At 35.6% G+C, this 16,553-nt stretch overlaps 1 non-coding gene across 1 annotated transcript; it reads left to right on the forward strand.

The window, feature by feature from the left end:
• Positions 1–15,052: 15,052 nt before the first annotated feature.
• TRNAR-ACG (transfer RNA arginine (anticodon ACG)) lies at positions 15,053–15,131 on the forward strand. Its single transcript has one exon. It is a non-coding gene; the product is annotated as a tRNA-Arg (tRNA).
• Positions 15,132–16,553: the final 1,422 nt, after the last annotated feature.

Below are 16,553 nucleotides of genomic sequence, written 5' to 3' on the forward strand. Positions count from 1 at the left end.
CGCGTGTGTCAAAGCTACTCTTTAGCTATTAAAACTATACCTGTAAAGATCATCACATACAGGAAACATAAAATGTTGTGTTTATCATCATTACAACAAGAGGAGTATTTAAGTTGAGCAGGCTTAAACTAACAGGGTTCTAGAACACCCAGCTCACAAGGATAACAAAGAGCTAGTATCCTACGCTGAGCCAACATTGATAAGTAACGCGCTGACTAGGAGGCAACCTGGTAACTATTAAAGCATTATTAGAGTATAGTAGATTAGTTAATTTATCTCATTTTATCTTGAGAGTTTCGGTATACAAGGTAACTTCAGGCAAAAAGAAGATGTTCCAAGTTCCTGCAATCTCAATCTATCTTCCATGTGGTGGGAGGTACATATCCTTATCACTACAAGGGAGCAATAAAAAATGCAAAATTTTATATAAAAGAAAAAAATACAAAAAGATAAGTGGGAATAGTGAAATGCTCTCAAAAAGTACAAAAACAATATAGAAATAGAAAACATCAAAGAAATAGAAAGATGGTCGAGGCACGCCAGTTTCACCTTCCGTTTCACCAATACTCTCACATGTTTCCCTTCTACTTCCATATCTAAAGCAGTCGCCTCCATTGGCTAACACCGTTCTAGCGCTGACAATGTCCCACTATTTTCTTTTTACATATCAACGGATTTGGGTTTTTTCCACGGATTCTGGTGTCACACCATCACCCACAAATCCACATTTCGTGAGATTGACGAATTTCATGCTGAATACATCTAAAAGTTTGTTCTCTGAGTATCAAAGTAGATTTTACCAGAAGCACTGTTGTGCTGGGTCCCCAGCTTCTTACGTCTCACGTCCATTCTCCGGTGAAAAAGCATTTCTTTGGTATCTTCTTCGATAAATTCTTTCACTTAGTTATTTTTATCCTCTCACCCCTTTCTCTACATGTTTTTATTTTTCCCTTTTTCCCTTATTTTCGTGTGTCCTAGAATTACATTGAGGACAATGAAGAAGTTAATTATGGGGGAGATAGATTCATTATTATATGTAATTCACTATATTTTTCGTAATTTTGTTGAGTCGCATTTGAATTTCATAGTCATAGGCATTTCCATTTTTTTATTATTGAGTCTATAAATATTGTATTTTTTGAAACAATAATAATATGAAGCCACAAAAAGAAAAAGGCAATAAATCCTGAAATATTTCAAAAAGCTTCAAGACGATTAATGCAATAAGAAAGTGACCAGGACTTGTATAGACTGGTGCAATATAAGGTTATGAGATATGGAATTATGTGATCCCATTATTAAAAGAAGAGGTGTGGCAAGGTACAATCCCTAAAAGGCACCTAGAAAAAATGAAAGAACGAAAAAAAGCATGATCTATAGGTTTCATCATTTTGTCAAATGTGACATAAGTAGAGGAGATATAAGGCGTTCGGGAATATGATGATTAGTTTGGGGGATTATGATGATTAATTGTTAGATAATGTGAGTTATATTTTCTTGTACATACTAAGACATTTGGTTATGATGATTACAGAGTTTGCTTTATTTTAGCTTACCGGGATGAGTGAAGGTTTAAGTATGGGGTATTTAATGTGGAACAATCATGATGATTCTTCTTGCACTATTTAGCATACATTTGCAGGAGTTTTGATATATATTTTTAGTGTAATGATTCGGACTCAAGAATCGAGAATAATATAAACTTGAAGGTTTTTACATGCTTTTGTGAGTACTCAAATGTTGAAGAAGATGATGAAGAATGAAGTTACATGAGTTTAGCTAATTTGAAGTGTTTCTGAAGATAAAGTACAAATCTCTTGTCAACACTATGGAGATATAGCTTTTGGAAAACAGGAAGTCAACGCGCCCTGCACCCAACTGACCTCACCTCGTGATGTGAGTTTGGGTGGTTATAGAAGATAAAGAAGAAAAGATAGAAGAATTCCAGTATTTGTGCCCCATGATGGATTCGCCACGTCCCGCCGCCATCTAGCAGCAAAATATTGATTAAATTTTTGTATTTCACCTTAGGAAATCTTAATTAATTATGTTAAATTCGGATTTCATTTTATTATATTAGTTTGATTTATTAGTTTATTTTATTTATTTATCTTTATTTGTAAAATGGAATAGGAAGGATTTTTGTATAAAAAGGGGTCATCTTCCTTAGGAGATCAGGAGTTCTACGACTTTTCTATTTTGAGTTTCATTTCTCTTAGTCTGTGTGAGTAGCTAAGTTTACAGTTTTTTCATCCTACATTGAAATTTATATAAGTTTTGTTTTTCGTTAGTTATTCGCAGTTTTTAATTCCATAAGTTTAATTTAGTGCTTCTCTTGAATATAAAGTTGATTGTTTTATATTTCTTTCCTAGACTGCAATTAGTTGAGTAAATATATTGCATATTGTTATCCTAGTAACATAAGATTTTATATGGCCAAGCTAGTTACATGCATGTTAAAGTAGGGAGTTACATGTGTCTTATTTCATTGTACCTTCTAATCTTAGATCAGGATAAGGATAACACTAAAATTAAACATTACATGCTAAAGAATTACAAGGAAAGAAACCTTAATGAATATAAATGAATTTGTTAGGTGAAACATTCATCACACAATAGTAAAAATCAAACCTTTGTTAGTTTTGCATATTTCTACAACCCATGCTTGCTATTAAAACACCAAAGTTCTTTACTTGCTAAATTATTTCTTTATATGTGATTGACGTGGACTTTCCTATTTACTACTTATTTAGGAATAGTTCATTTATTATATACTTTGATTATCTTTACCGATGATTGCGTCCCACATCAGTGCACATCTTATTATATCGTACTATACTAGAGTTTAATGCAGATACTTAAGATACCTTTTTGAAAAATAGGATCCTGCAACTTTATAAGGAACTCAAATGTTGTGTCCCGTGCTTTGCAAAGGCTATAAGGAAAACTCGAATTTAGATGATAATTCATCCTTATTATATATTATATATAGCATATCATTAATAATTCAACTATGTGATATTATTATTATACTTTGTTGTTGACATGAGGACTCGAGGGTAGATGATAATTCCTTCCTATTATATTTTTTCTATAGTGTACAATCAATACATCTTCTATGTGATCTTATTATTATAGTTTGTTTTTATTGGTTACTAATGAACTATTTTTTGTTATCTCTATATACTTTTAGTTGTTGCAATAAATGATCTAGATATATGTACTCCATAATTTATAGAGTTGATTTATAATTGTAGAAACTGGAATTTTATTATAACCATATATTTTCTAGAAAGAATAATAATACAATAAAAATTAATATATGAATATTATTAGTCTGATTTTAGTTGAGCTATATTTCGAATGGTTGAATAACCATATCTAATTGAGTCCAAGAAAATGAGTTCCATAAAGAATAATAATACAATTAAAAATACTACATGAATATTAGTAGTCTAGTTTTAGTCGATCTACATTCGGAAAAGTCCAATAAACCTATCTAATTGAGTGCAAGAAAATGATAAACATTTACTTTTTACATATATATGAGGGTTCATATAAGTAACTCAAAATAATTAATGGTGTATTTAGTATTTTATAATAAAATGTTTGTTTGAGTTAGAGTGTGTAACTAGCTAGCTCAACCGTTCTGCTTAATTTGATGATGATAAACATAAGTATTTAATGTCCATTGTGTGTGATAATCTTTCCAGGAATAGCTCGAGGAGTTAGGATAGTAGCTTTGACACAAGTGGACAAGTTGAGTCCATGTGGAGACTAGATTTAGGCCTAGCGGGGAAATAAAGTCTCCCCAAGGCATAGTAAAGTAATAAAGAGAAGAATAAAATGAACAAGTGAAGAGCTGTGAAGACAGATTGACTAGATGAAGTGAAGGAGAGTCCCTGCGAGAGTTAGTGATCGCGATTCAAACTCAGAGAGAGTGTACATGCAATCAAGTGAGAAGACAAGAGTCTATAGAGGAATCCTACACCACGTGTAGAGAATTCGGGTCAGTGAAGGAAGGATGTGAAGCTAAGGATAGGGGAAAAGAATTTTCTACCTGTGGATAGTCAAGGTCGGGGATCACCAAGCTGGAGAAATGAAGGAAGTGCTAAGAGTGTGGAGAGGATTGCCAACGTGGACAAAACCGTTACTCAAGAGAAGATGGACATAATGTGAAAGGTCATTGATGCTTTCCGGAGGTGGGAAGGTCACACGGATCACTGACGTGTAATTCTTCATTGCCATAGGTTATAGTTTCGCTATTACTTGGAGGACAATTTTAGGAATACTATAAATATGTGAAATAGGTGATGTTAGGCACACGAGTTAAGAGAGAATCCAAGAGAGCTAAAGATTTAGGTGAGAAGGCCACAAAGTTGAGTACTAAGGAAAAACTTCACTTGATGAGAGGAGATAGCAAGAGCGAGTGAGACAGACTTGATAGCTAGAGGAAAGCTAATATGTGATGAGTTCGCGTGAAATTAGCAAGTGTCCTGAATCAGATTGAGAGTTATGAAGATTGCTTGTCGCCAGATTGTATTGAAAAAGATTGTTACTGAGTGATTGTAATTACTCTTTATTAATATAATCATTAGTGGTGAGTTTGATCTCGAGCTTAGTAGAAGCTTAGGGTTCCCGCCTTGGTAAAAATCCTTGCATTTGAGCCGAACTCTTTCTCTAAACCTTTCTTAGTTCAAGTATTGTAGCTAATATCCCCTTCCACAACTCTAACACACTAGAAAACTAGCTTGTTATGTTTAACATGGAGATTAGACTAGCTAAAACATGTTTTCAACTTCTATATCTTTAAAACACTTAAGCGAGTGGATCAAGCTACTCTTTTGTAAGAGATACTCGATTTGATCCTAGTAAACCTACAATTGGTATCAGAGCTCATGGTTGCTCAGATGCATTGATTTTATAGCTCGATCTCTCTCTCACTCTCTATCTCTATCTCTCTCTTGTTTGAATCATGAAGGACAAGAAAATTCAAATAATGATGAGATTGATCAGGAAATTCTTCAAAAGAACAAAGCAATTTCAACAACGTTGAACAACCGGCTAAACGATGAAATAAATCCAATGGTGTTCGATGTCATGATTCCAGCTCTCGCTCTAAAAACATTGATGTTCAGCACCACTTTCTATACGACCACGTTGAGCTTGAGAGGGTGAAGCTTATTCATGTGCCGAAAAAGAATCAAATTGCCGACATCTTTACTAAACCTCTTAACCAAGTACCTTTCTTAAATCTCACACTTCTTTTGGGATTAATTCCTCTCAATTAAACCATTCATCCACTTGTTGTAAGTTCCTTCTGAATTGGCTACGTTTAGTCATATTATTTCTTCACTAGCAACTTAAGTTGAGATGCGCTATCATGACTTTTCTTGTTGACTTGCTTTACCTGAACAAGATCTTCCTGGCTTGATATGTATATTGATGCAAACATTGTACTATTTTCTGTATCAATTCATGCTCTTCTTTACTCCATGAATAGAGAGTGGTTATCGTCTTCTTCCCATTGTATAAACCCTTATATATGATAAACTTATACAATGTCCCTAAACTATCTTTAATGACATGCTTCCTGATTCCATGCATACCCCCTCGACATGAAGTATTCATTATATTGACAAAGAGCTCGTGAGCCATTATACGCACATGCTTACGACATGAAATATCTGAGTGTGAGAGTGTTATGTCCCCCCTGAAATGTGCATTAATTCCCCTTAGTTGTGCTTTGATATTCATGATAAGAAATTTCTATTTTATCACATCTCAAGCATGAGCTTACTCCTTCCCAGTTTAAGTAACAGAGAGCCAATTGTTTAAGCAAGTAATGAATCTACTACCTCAAAGCCAAGCACGACTTGCTTAAAACAAGTGCAAACGGGCGAGGTGAAAGCTGAAGTCAATACAGAATTGCGGTGATCAGATAAATAATTTCTACTTCAAAGTCAGAAGCTCGAGACCAGTTCCAAGATACTCTTTATTATGTAGCACTGAGACAGGAGAAGCTAGTCTTCTAAGCATAATTCAAGCTTTTGGTAAATGCTGGTGGACATACTGAGCAAGAAGATCATTTGAGTTGATGCTCTTATGTACTTTCTAACTATTCATCGTGTGACTATTTGATAGAACTGTTAGGATACCAGCTACAAAAAAGTGTGAGGTTTATTATATATTAAGTATGCCTTTGATTGACTATAGTACTTTAAATGCTTCTTGGTTATTGTCTCGCATAATTGTTCTTTGATTGATTTTGCATATTTTTGAGTTAAGCTTGACTCACTAGCTCCATATTAGTTCCCTTTGATGAATTAACAATGTATTTTTCGATGATGCCAAAAGGGGGATTTAGAAAGTCTGGGCAAGTGAATGAATGAGGTACAATACTTTTTCCGTTGTCAAAATTGGGAAGATATTAGACTAGCTTGGTTTAAAGGGAACAAAGATACTCTTGCTAAGTGTTTTTATCAAGATATTGAAATAATTTGTTATATCTGAGAGCACTTGATTAAGCTTAATTACATATCCATAACTTAACTGAGTACGGTTTGAAATATATTGTGCTTTGTTATTTAAGTGTGTGTCATCGTCAAAAAGGGAGAAATTGTTGGTTTGAAATAGAGTGTGTAACCAGCCAGCTCAACCTTTCTACTAGTTTTGATGATGATAAACATAAGTATTTGATGTCCATTGTGTGTGATAAGCTTTCCAGGAATAGCTCGAGGAGTTAGGAGAGTAGCTTTTGACACAAGCTGACTAGTTGAGTCCTTGTGGTGAATAGCTTTAGTCATAGCGGAGAAACCAAGTCTCCCAAAGGTAGAGTGAAGTAATAAAGAGAAAAATAAAAAGCCCAAGCAAAGAGTTGTGAAGATGGAAGGACTAGCTGAAGCGAAGGAGAGTCACTGCTAGAGATAATGGATCGTGCTTCAAAATCAAAGAGAGTGTACATTCAATTTAGTGCGAAGACGAGAGTCTACAGAGGGATCCTACACCAGCACGTAGAAAATTCGGGTCAGTGAAGGGAAGGCAGTGAAGCTCGGGATAGGGAAAAAAGGAGTTTCTACCTATTGATAGTGAAGGAAGGGGATCGCCAAGCTGCACAAATAAAGGAAGCACTAAGGGTGTGGAGAAGATTGCAAACATGGATAAAACCGTTACTCAAGAGAAGAAGCACAAAATGCGTGAGGCCGTTGATGCTTTCCAGAGGTGGGAAGATCACACGGATCGCTGACGTGTGCTTCTTCATTGTCATAGATTATCGTTTCTCTATTACATGGAGGATAAGTTTAGAAATACTAGAAATATGTGCAATGAGTGATGTTAGGCACACGGGCTGAGTTGAGAGAGAAGCCAAGAGAGCTAAAGCTTTAGGAGAGAAAGCTAGAGAGCTGAGTGCTTAGGAAAAACTTCACTTGTGTAGAGGAGATATCAAGAGCGAGTCAGATAGAGTTGACAGCTAGAGGAAAGCTACTTTGTGCTGAGGTCGCGTGAAGTTAGGAAGTGTCCTGAATCACCTTGAGAGTTGAGAAGATTGCTTATACTATGTTGAACGTCAGATTATATTGAGAGAGAGTCTTACTAAGTGATTGTAATTTCTCTTTATTAATACAATGAGTAGTGATGAGTTTTATTTCGAACTTAGTAGAAGGTTAGGGTTATTACCTTGGGAATAATTCTTGCATTTGAGCCAAACTTATTTACTAACCTTTTCGAAGTTCAAGTATTGTAGCTAATCTCCTCTTCCGCAACTCTAACACACCAGCTAAATAGCTTGTTGTGTTTAACTTGGAGATTAGACTAGCTTAAACATGTTTTCAACTTCTACATCTTTAAAACACTTAAGAGAGTCGATCAAGCTACCCATTTATAAGAGATACTCAATCTAATCCTAGTAAATCTACATATATTAAGTGGTATAATTAATGTCTATTAAGAGAGTCACTAGTATTTTTTAACACTCCTAAAATTATAATATATAAGATAAAATATTTCACTTTGGAAACTAGACAAGATCGTTATATAAATGTTGGTTTTATTGATATCATTATAGATCAGCCATTTTAAAATATAGTTTTATGTTGGTTGGAATAACTATATCATGAAAAGTGCTATTCAAATAGTTATAGCTAAATCTATGGTAGTTTGTACTAATTTTGTCGCTGGAATGCATATATTGCATCAAGAACCTGCTAAAATCTATTGTTTGGCAATAAAATTAGTACTTTATTCTCAATCACCTATTAGAGTTAGGTCGTGGAGATATTCATTAATATCAAGATTTTGTGAATGAAAGAAAAATTCAGGATAGTTAAGTTTTTATACTGAATACATAATGATATGCTCAGTGATATCAATGTGTACACTACGACATTACCGAATTATTTATAGACGTATGTGACGTATGTATGCTTGTTCTGGCATTCTTGAAACACATTGGTTTAGCAGGAGTTTGTGTAGATGTTTGGTATTTAGTTATAACAAAGAAAGTTTGATCACTTGTTTCATTATTAAATATATGAACATAATTTAACTTTTTGGATTGATCTCCAAATAACACAATTTTTTTTGAAATCGTCTATATACAAAAGTTTTTTTGTCTACATGCATATGATTATGTGCTCCTAAAATTTTCGCACATATTTGTGTCCCAAAGTAATCGCATATGCGTTTTCAGGGATATTTGTGGAACTTTTGGGTCAAAATCTGTGTGCTTATGCGCCTAAGTTAGCCGCACAAAATTGTCCCCTTTCGCCTTTCTGTGCATTTAAAATAGGCGCACACGCTCATCCCCCCTCCTAGTCTGTGCATTCAAAGTAGGCGCACAAGCTCGTCCGTCCTCCTCCCTGCATTCGAAGTACGCGCACAAGCTCATTGCTTCTTCTCTGTTTGTTAATTTTAAGTGTACAAGCTCATCATCCTCCTCTTCATGTGCGTTCATAGTAGGTGCGCAAACTCGTCCCTCTTCATCCCCGCGTACATTTAACATAAGCGCATAGACAATCTCCTACCCCGCCTATGTAACTTATATTTAGAAACACAAGAAAAGTGATTTAGCTGAAATTTACCCCTCACAAACAAATGAAAAAACTGTTAAAATTGTCCCCAATGTAGTTAAAATAATTGTAACCATTGAAAAATTGAGTTCTATAAAATTGGTGAAATTGCCCCAGAAATATAGAATAAGTAATTGTAATTATTTTCTTAAATGACTTGTGTAATCAATGATCGGGTTGATTTGCCCTAATATGGCCCAAATAAATCATTACTAGATGTCTCATTTATGTACAGGATGATTCATAATTATTCTTTCACTATATCCAAGCTAAATACGAGAGTATTGCCTTAATGGTTAATTAGGCCAATTAGGCCCAATAAGGCCCAATATGACCCATTTAGATTAATACTTGATGTTTAATCATTATATAAGGTGATTTATCCATATTCTTTAACTTCATTATGTTCATGTATGAGAATATTGACATTAATGACTAATTGCGCCAAATTGGCCCATTAGATCATTACTTGATGTTTAATCCATGTACGAGATGATTCAACCTTATTCTTTCGCAACGTCGAGTCTTAATACGAGAATGTCGACCTTAATATTTAACTGGGTCAATTAGACCCAAGTAGATCATTACTTATGTAGAGATAGAATAAGGTTGAAACACCTGGTACATGGATGAAACATAAATTAACGGTGGGCTTATTAGGCCTAATTGGCCCAGTAAACCATTCAAGTCGATAATCTCGTATTTGGACTCGACGGAGTGAAAGAATAAATATAGTTACGTTGATGAAACCCCGCGTAGTGATCTACTTGTGCCTTATTGGCCTAATTGACCCAATTAACCATCAAGATTGATAGTCTCGCGTTCGGACTTGATGGAGCGAAAGAATATGGTTCAATTGCCGCGCATATGGATGCAACATCAAGTAATGATCTAATTGACCCTGTTAACCATTAAGGTTGATATTATTATATTTGAATTGACAAAATGAAAGAATAAGGATAAACCACCTCGTATATTGATGAAACACCAAGTTATGATTTACTTGTGCCTAATTAACAGTTAAGTTCAATATTTTTGTACTCGGGATAGATGTAGTGAAACAATAAGGTTGAATCACCTCGTACATAGATGAAACATCAAGAAATGATCTACTTGGGCCTTATTAGGCCTAATTCAGCGAATAAATTGGATTATTAGACACAATACTGCCGAAGTACTTCTTTATTTGGGCTTACATTAATGTACGATGTAATTTAACCTTGTTCATTCACTACGTCGAGTTCAAATTCGTGATTATAAAATTAAATGTGTAATGGGCCTTATTAGGTCAAATAAGGCTTAATTTCTTCTTTATTCAAGCTTTAATCCATGTACGAGGTAGTTTGAACTTATTCTTATACCACGTCGAGTCTGAATGCAAGATTCTCAACTCTAATGAGTATTAGGGCTAGTAGGCCCAATCAAGCCGAACTACTTCTTTATTAGAGATTTCATCCATGTTTGAGGTAACTTAATCTTTTTTTTCACTACGTCAAGCCTGAAAACAAGATTATCAACTCTAATGAGTAATTGGGCTTAATGGACCCAATAAGGCCCAATTACATCTTTATTTGAGCTTTCATCCATGTCCAAGATAACATGACCTTGTTCTTACACTACGTCGAGTCGACTACGAGATTCTCAACTCTAATGAGTATTGGGCCTATTAGGACCAATAACGCCAAACTATTTTTTTATTTGAGGTTTCATCCATGTTAGAGGTAAATTAGCTTTTTTTCATTGATTGTGGAGTCTCAATACTAGATTATCAACTCTAATGAGTAATTGGGATTCATAGGCTCAAAAAGGCCAAATTTATTTTTTATTCGAGTGTTCATCCATGTAAGAGGTTACTTGAATTTGTTCTTACAGTACGTCGAGTCCAAACACAAGATTCTCAACTCTAATGAGTATTGGGCCTAGTACGTCCGATATTGCTGAATTACTTTTATTTTTGAGTTGTTTTCCATTTATGAGGTAACTTATCGTTGTTATTTCACTACGTCAAGTCCGAATACGAGATTATAAACTCTAATGATTAATTGGGCTTAAAAGACCCAATAAGGCCCAATTACATCAACTTAGTGTAAAAACTCGAATAAAGAAGTAATTGGACCTATTAAGTACAATTACTCATTGGAGTCAATAATCTCGTTTTCGGACTCGACGTGGTGAAAGAACAAGGTTAACTTACCTTCTACATGAATGAGAGATCGAATAAAGAAGTAGTTCAACATTAATGGGCCTACTAGGCCCAATCTCGTATTCGGACACGACGAACTGTTACAACAAGATCAAGTTACCTCGTACATGGATGAAAGCTCGAATAAAGAAGTAATTGGTCCTTTGGGCCTGTTGAGCCTAGTTACCCATTAGAGTTGATAATCTCGTATTCAAACTTGACATAGTGATAGAACAAGGTTATGTTACATCGAACATAGATGAAAGCCCAAATAAAGAAGTAATTGGGCCTTATTGGGTCTATTAAGCCCAATTACACATAAGATTTGATATTCTCATATTTGGACTCGACGTAGTGAAAGAACAAGGTTAACTTACCTTTTACATGGATGATAGCTCAAAAAAAAAGAAGTAGTTCGACGTGATTGGGCCTACTGGGCCTAATACTCTTTAGAGTTGAAAATTTCGTATTCGAACTCGACGTAGTGAAACAACAAGGATACATTACCTCGTACATGAATGAAAGCTCGAATAAAGAAGTACTTTGTCGTTACTGTGTCTACTAAGCCCAATTACATATTAGAGAGGAAAATCTCGTATTGCGGCTTAACAGAACAAGTTCAAGTTATCTCATACATGGATGAAAGCTCGAATAAAGAAGTTATTGAGCCTTATTGGTCCTATTAGGCCGAATTACTCATTTGAGTTGGAAATCCCGTATTCAGACTTTAGATAGTGAACGAACAAGTTTTTTTAAAGGAGGGAAAGAACAAGGTTAAGTTACCTCGTGCATGGATGGAAACTTGAATAACACAAGTAATTGGGCCTTAATTGACCTGTTAGGACAAAATTACTCATTAGAGTTGATAATCTCATATTCGGATTTGATGTAGTGAAAGAACAAGGATAAGTTATATCGCACATCGATGAAAGCTCTTCTAAAAAAAATTTGGGCTTATATGTGATCGTTAAGGTTTGCATGGTTTGAAACATATAAGCTTTATTGTAATGGGCCAAGTAAGCTTGTATTGTCCATACGTCAATTTATATGGCACAGATGATTGTAAATTCGTAAACTAGGTTATATATGACAAGTTAAGCTTTTACTGGGTATACGATGAGTTCTTGAACATTTTATTCATCAACACGGCCTATATGGCCACCTTTAAGGAGACGGTTTGTGTGCTTATGTTTAATAGACACGAGGAGGAGGAGGAGGGACGAGTCTGTGTGCCTACTGTGAACACACATGAGGAGGAGGAGGATGAGCTTTTACACATAAAGTGAACGTATAATTAAGGAGGAGGAATGAGCTTGTTGCCTACTTTGAACACATAGAGGAGGAGGGATGAGCTTGTGCGCCTACTTTGAACGCACAATGTATGGGGGGTGTGCCTACTTTAAACACACTAGAAGAGGAAAAGAGACAGTTCTGTGCGGATAACTTAGTACACAGAGGAGGAGGGGGAAGAACGTGTGCGCCTATTTTAAACGCACAAAAGGAGGAGACAATTCTGTGCGGCTAACATAGGAGCATATATTTTGACCCAAAGTTTCCACAAACACGCCTGGAAAACCATGTACGGTTGATGTTGGAGCACAAATTTGTGCGAACCTACTTTAAACGCACTAGAAGAGGAAAATAGACAATTCTGTGTGGATAACATAGGCACACAGAGGAGGAGGGGGGACGAACATATGCGCCTATTTTATTCGCACAAAAGGAGGAGACAATTCTGTGCGGCTAACATAGGCGCATATATTTTGACCCAAAGTTTCCACAAACAAGCCTGAAAAACCATGTACGGTTGATGTTGGAGCACAAATTTGTGCGAAAATGTTAGGCGCACAAATCTTTGTGGACATTTTAGACGCATAGTGTCGTGTGCATATTTAAAAGACATACATATATAAAAAGATCCATTATTTGTAAAATAGATATATTTTCAAGTAACATAGTATGCAATTTTCATGTCACTCATCCATACTTGATATATGTCATTAATTATGTTAGCGTCCTGAATAATTTTTAGTCAAAATGTTTATACATAAAAAATTTGTGTATGGAAATTGTTTTCTTCATATGTACCTCAAGTGGGAGATTTTTAAGTCATTTTATCTAATATTATGTGAGCTTACATCTTTTTGATACAATTTTTAATAAGGCATAATTAAGTGTCTCAACGGAGAAAGACACATACTAGACTTTATATATTGTCCGTTACGTTCTGATAATGGATTCTCTTGATTATTCTATATTGTAGGTATCGCACCTTCTGATTCCGATTATACTAATTATTCAAATGAATATTGCTTATAAATATCTAAAGTTGTGTATTTTATATATTCCTTGTTATGACTTCTACGACTCTTCCTGCTTAGTTTATGGCTATTCTGATATAATCTATGGTCTCATACGACTACTATTGTGGTTTGACCAACTTCTCAAGTGCCCCATCTCAACCACGTTCTTATGAATATAGCGTATTTGAATTGTCGAGGAATCCAATGACCTTACTTCTAGACTGAAATCTCTTTCATACTTAGAAATAACCACCTTGACATGCTATGCTTGGCAGAGACAAAAACTAACACTCCACCATATAATAACTTCATACATAAGATTAGGATCAAACATGTATATATTGCGCCTTCGGTATTAACAACTAATTCCATTCCATATGCACATATATCCCTTCTTTAGAACGCGAATAATATTATATTGATTCAGTATCATGATAATAATAAATCGTTCCTCGTATTCTTTATTTATGCTTCATCCAATCCAATCGAAAGCCAAAATTCTAGGATTGCTTAATATCTAATCCGACAATAGAATGCTACATTTGTTATTATGGGTGATTTTAACGATCTCTTGTCATCTAAAGATAAAAATGGTGGTTCAATTCCGCATCCTTCAAGATTCACTCATCTTCAAGAGTTTACACGTGATTTCAATTTGTATCCAATATCGGCACATAGATTACCGTTCACTTGGAGGCGATCCTCTAATACTTTTGACACTATATATGAAATATTAGATCGTGCCTTTATACACCATAACGTCATACCTGGCTATGAGAACACTATAATACAACATGAACCAATTACTACGCCGGGTCATTGTTGCATTGTTCTGAAATTAAGCTCTAGATTGCCCTTCAAACAATACCCTTTTAGGTTTGAAAACGCATGGATTGATATCACTAGTTATCAAATGATTATAAGGAAGGCTTGGTCTTACAACTTCTGGGGTTCTTACATGTATACAGTTTACATGAGTCTTAGGATTCTTAAAAAATAATCCAAATCTTGGATGAAAACAACAACTAGAAGCAATCCGGAACAGCTCGCGAAATCGTACATTAAGTTTAATTCACTGCTCAATATTTCCATCCATCATCCTGATAGAATTGACTTGCAATGTAAATATCAGACACAAATGGCTAAGTATAACAACCTTCTAAAATTCCAGCACACTTTATAGAAGCAACGAGCAAAAGTAAAGCATTTAACTGCTTATGATAAGAATACCAAGTATTTTCAAGAGTGTGTTAAATCTAGGACCTTCAAATAATGCATTGCGCATTTCACCTCTCTAGATGGTATTCAGTACTCGGAACAACATAATATATCATCAGCAATAACACGTGATCTCGAATCTCGATTTATGCATTCACATATCCACGCAAATAGATAGAAACGCGCTTTCACATCTTCTTAACCGGAAATGGCTGGGGAGAGGAAAGGTTCCTTTTTTTTTTAGGATACTCCCGCTCCCGGGAACAGATCCAGTGGAGGCAGGGTGGGGCCTGTAGCTCAGAGGATTAGAGCACGTGGCTACGAACCACGGTGTCGGGGGTTCAAATCCCTCCTCGCCCACAACCTTCCCCTTTTGGAAGGACCTATCCCTCCGGGGATAGGAAAATCATGATCGGGATAGCGGACCCAAAGCTATGTGTGTGGGTCTTTTGTCGAAATGGAATGGGCCTTACCTTTTTTTACGTGTTATCGTGAATGAGGTAATTTTAAACTATAGCATGCCCCGGCCACCGGCCGGCAGCATACCTTTTTGTTTTACGTCCCGTAACTCTTCCTCAGCCAGGCTTGGGCACGACATCAACATTATACCAGTAATTATTCAGAGTCACGATAATGACATGCTTCTTGCCAAAGCCAAGCCCACGGAAGATTAAGCTACGATTATGAACTTACAAAAAAAACTTGTGGGCATGATGGTTTCCCCGAGGAATTCTACCAAGCGTATTGGATAATTATTGGGTCCTCTGTTTAACATGTGATTCCAGCATTTTTCCACTCTGGAACACTCCTCCAAGAAGCATCCCAATCATTTTTTACACGAATACCAAAGACTGATGGAATAAACACTATTAACCATTACCGACCAATTAGTCTATGTAACACTATTACAAGACCATCACTAAGCTAATGGCAAATCGGTTATCATCACTACTACCGAGCCTAGTCCACCTATTGCATGGTGCTTTTGTGCATAATTGATTAATTCAAGATAATATACTCCTTTCACATGAAATATTCCATTCTTTCCATAGAAAAGGGCCGCAAAGGTTGGATGGTGATCAAGATCGGTCTCGAAAAGGCTTATGACAAAATTCAATGGTCATTTATAAAGATGATGCTCTCTCATTTTAGGTTTCACGACAAATGGATTCATCTTATTATGACGTGCATTCAATCATCTTCCTTATATGTCCTCAACAATAATATTCCGGGAATGGTTTTCAAACCAAAATGTCGTATCCGTCAGAGGGACCCAATTGCACATTACATCTTCATAATCTCCATGGAATTCCTGGCACGTACCCTCCAGAAAGAATGCGAGAACAGTTGTCATCGGGTAGGAATTAAGCTTACACAACATGGAACATGCCTTCCTTTTCTTAGCTTTGTAGATGACACTGTTATTTTGGCAAATGCAACCAAGAGGAATATGAACTACATTCGCGACACTTTACATAAATTGTTAGAAATTTCCGGCCTCACAATCAACTATCAATAAAGTTCCCTCTAGATGTCAGCTAACATTAGTCGTACCCAAAAACGACGTGTCACTTCCATTATTAACGTTCCAGTTACAACCGGGATGCAGAAATATTTGGGAATTTCGATTGTGGCAAGACGCGTTAAAAACACATGTTTCAATGAAGATATACTCAAACTAAAACAAAAATTAAATTCGTGGAAGACTAAACCCCTTTCTGAGCCTGGCAGACTGACTCTAACACAATTAAACCTCTTATCTAAATACAACTACTTGATGCA

This window comes from Phyllobates terribilis, unplaced genomic scaffold, assembly GCF_046119375.1.
Source record: "Phyllobates terribilis strain yellow unplaced genomic scaffold, ASM4611937v1 Scaffold_4585__1_contigs__length_59181, whole genome shotgun sequence".
Taxonomy (NCBI): domain Eukaryota; kingdom Metazoa; phylum Chordata; class Amphibia; order Anura; family Dendrobatidae; genus Phyllobates; species Phyllobates terribilis.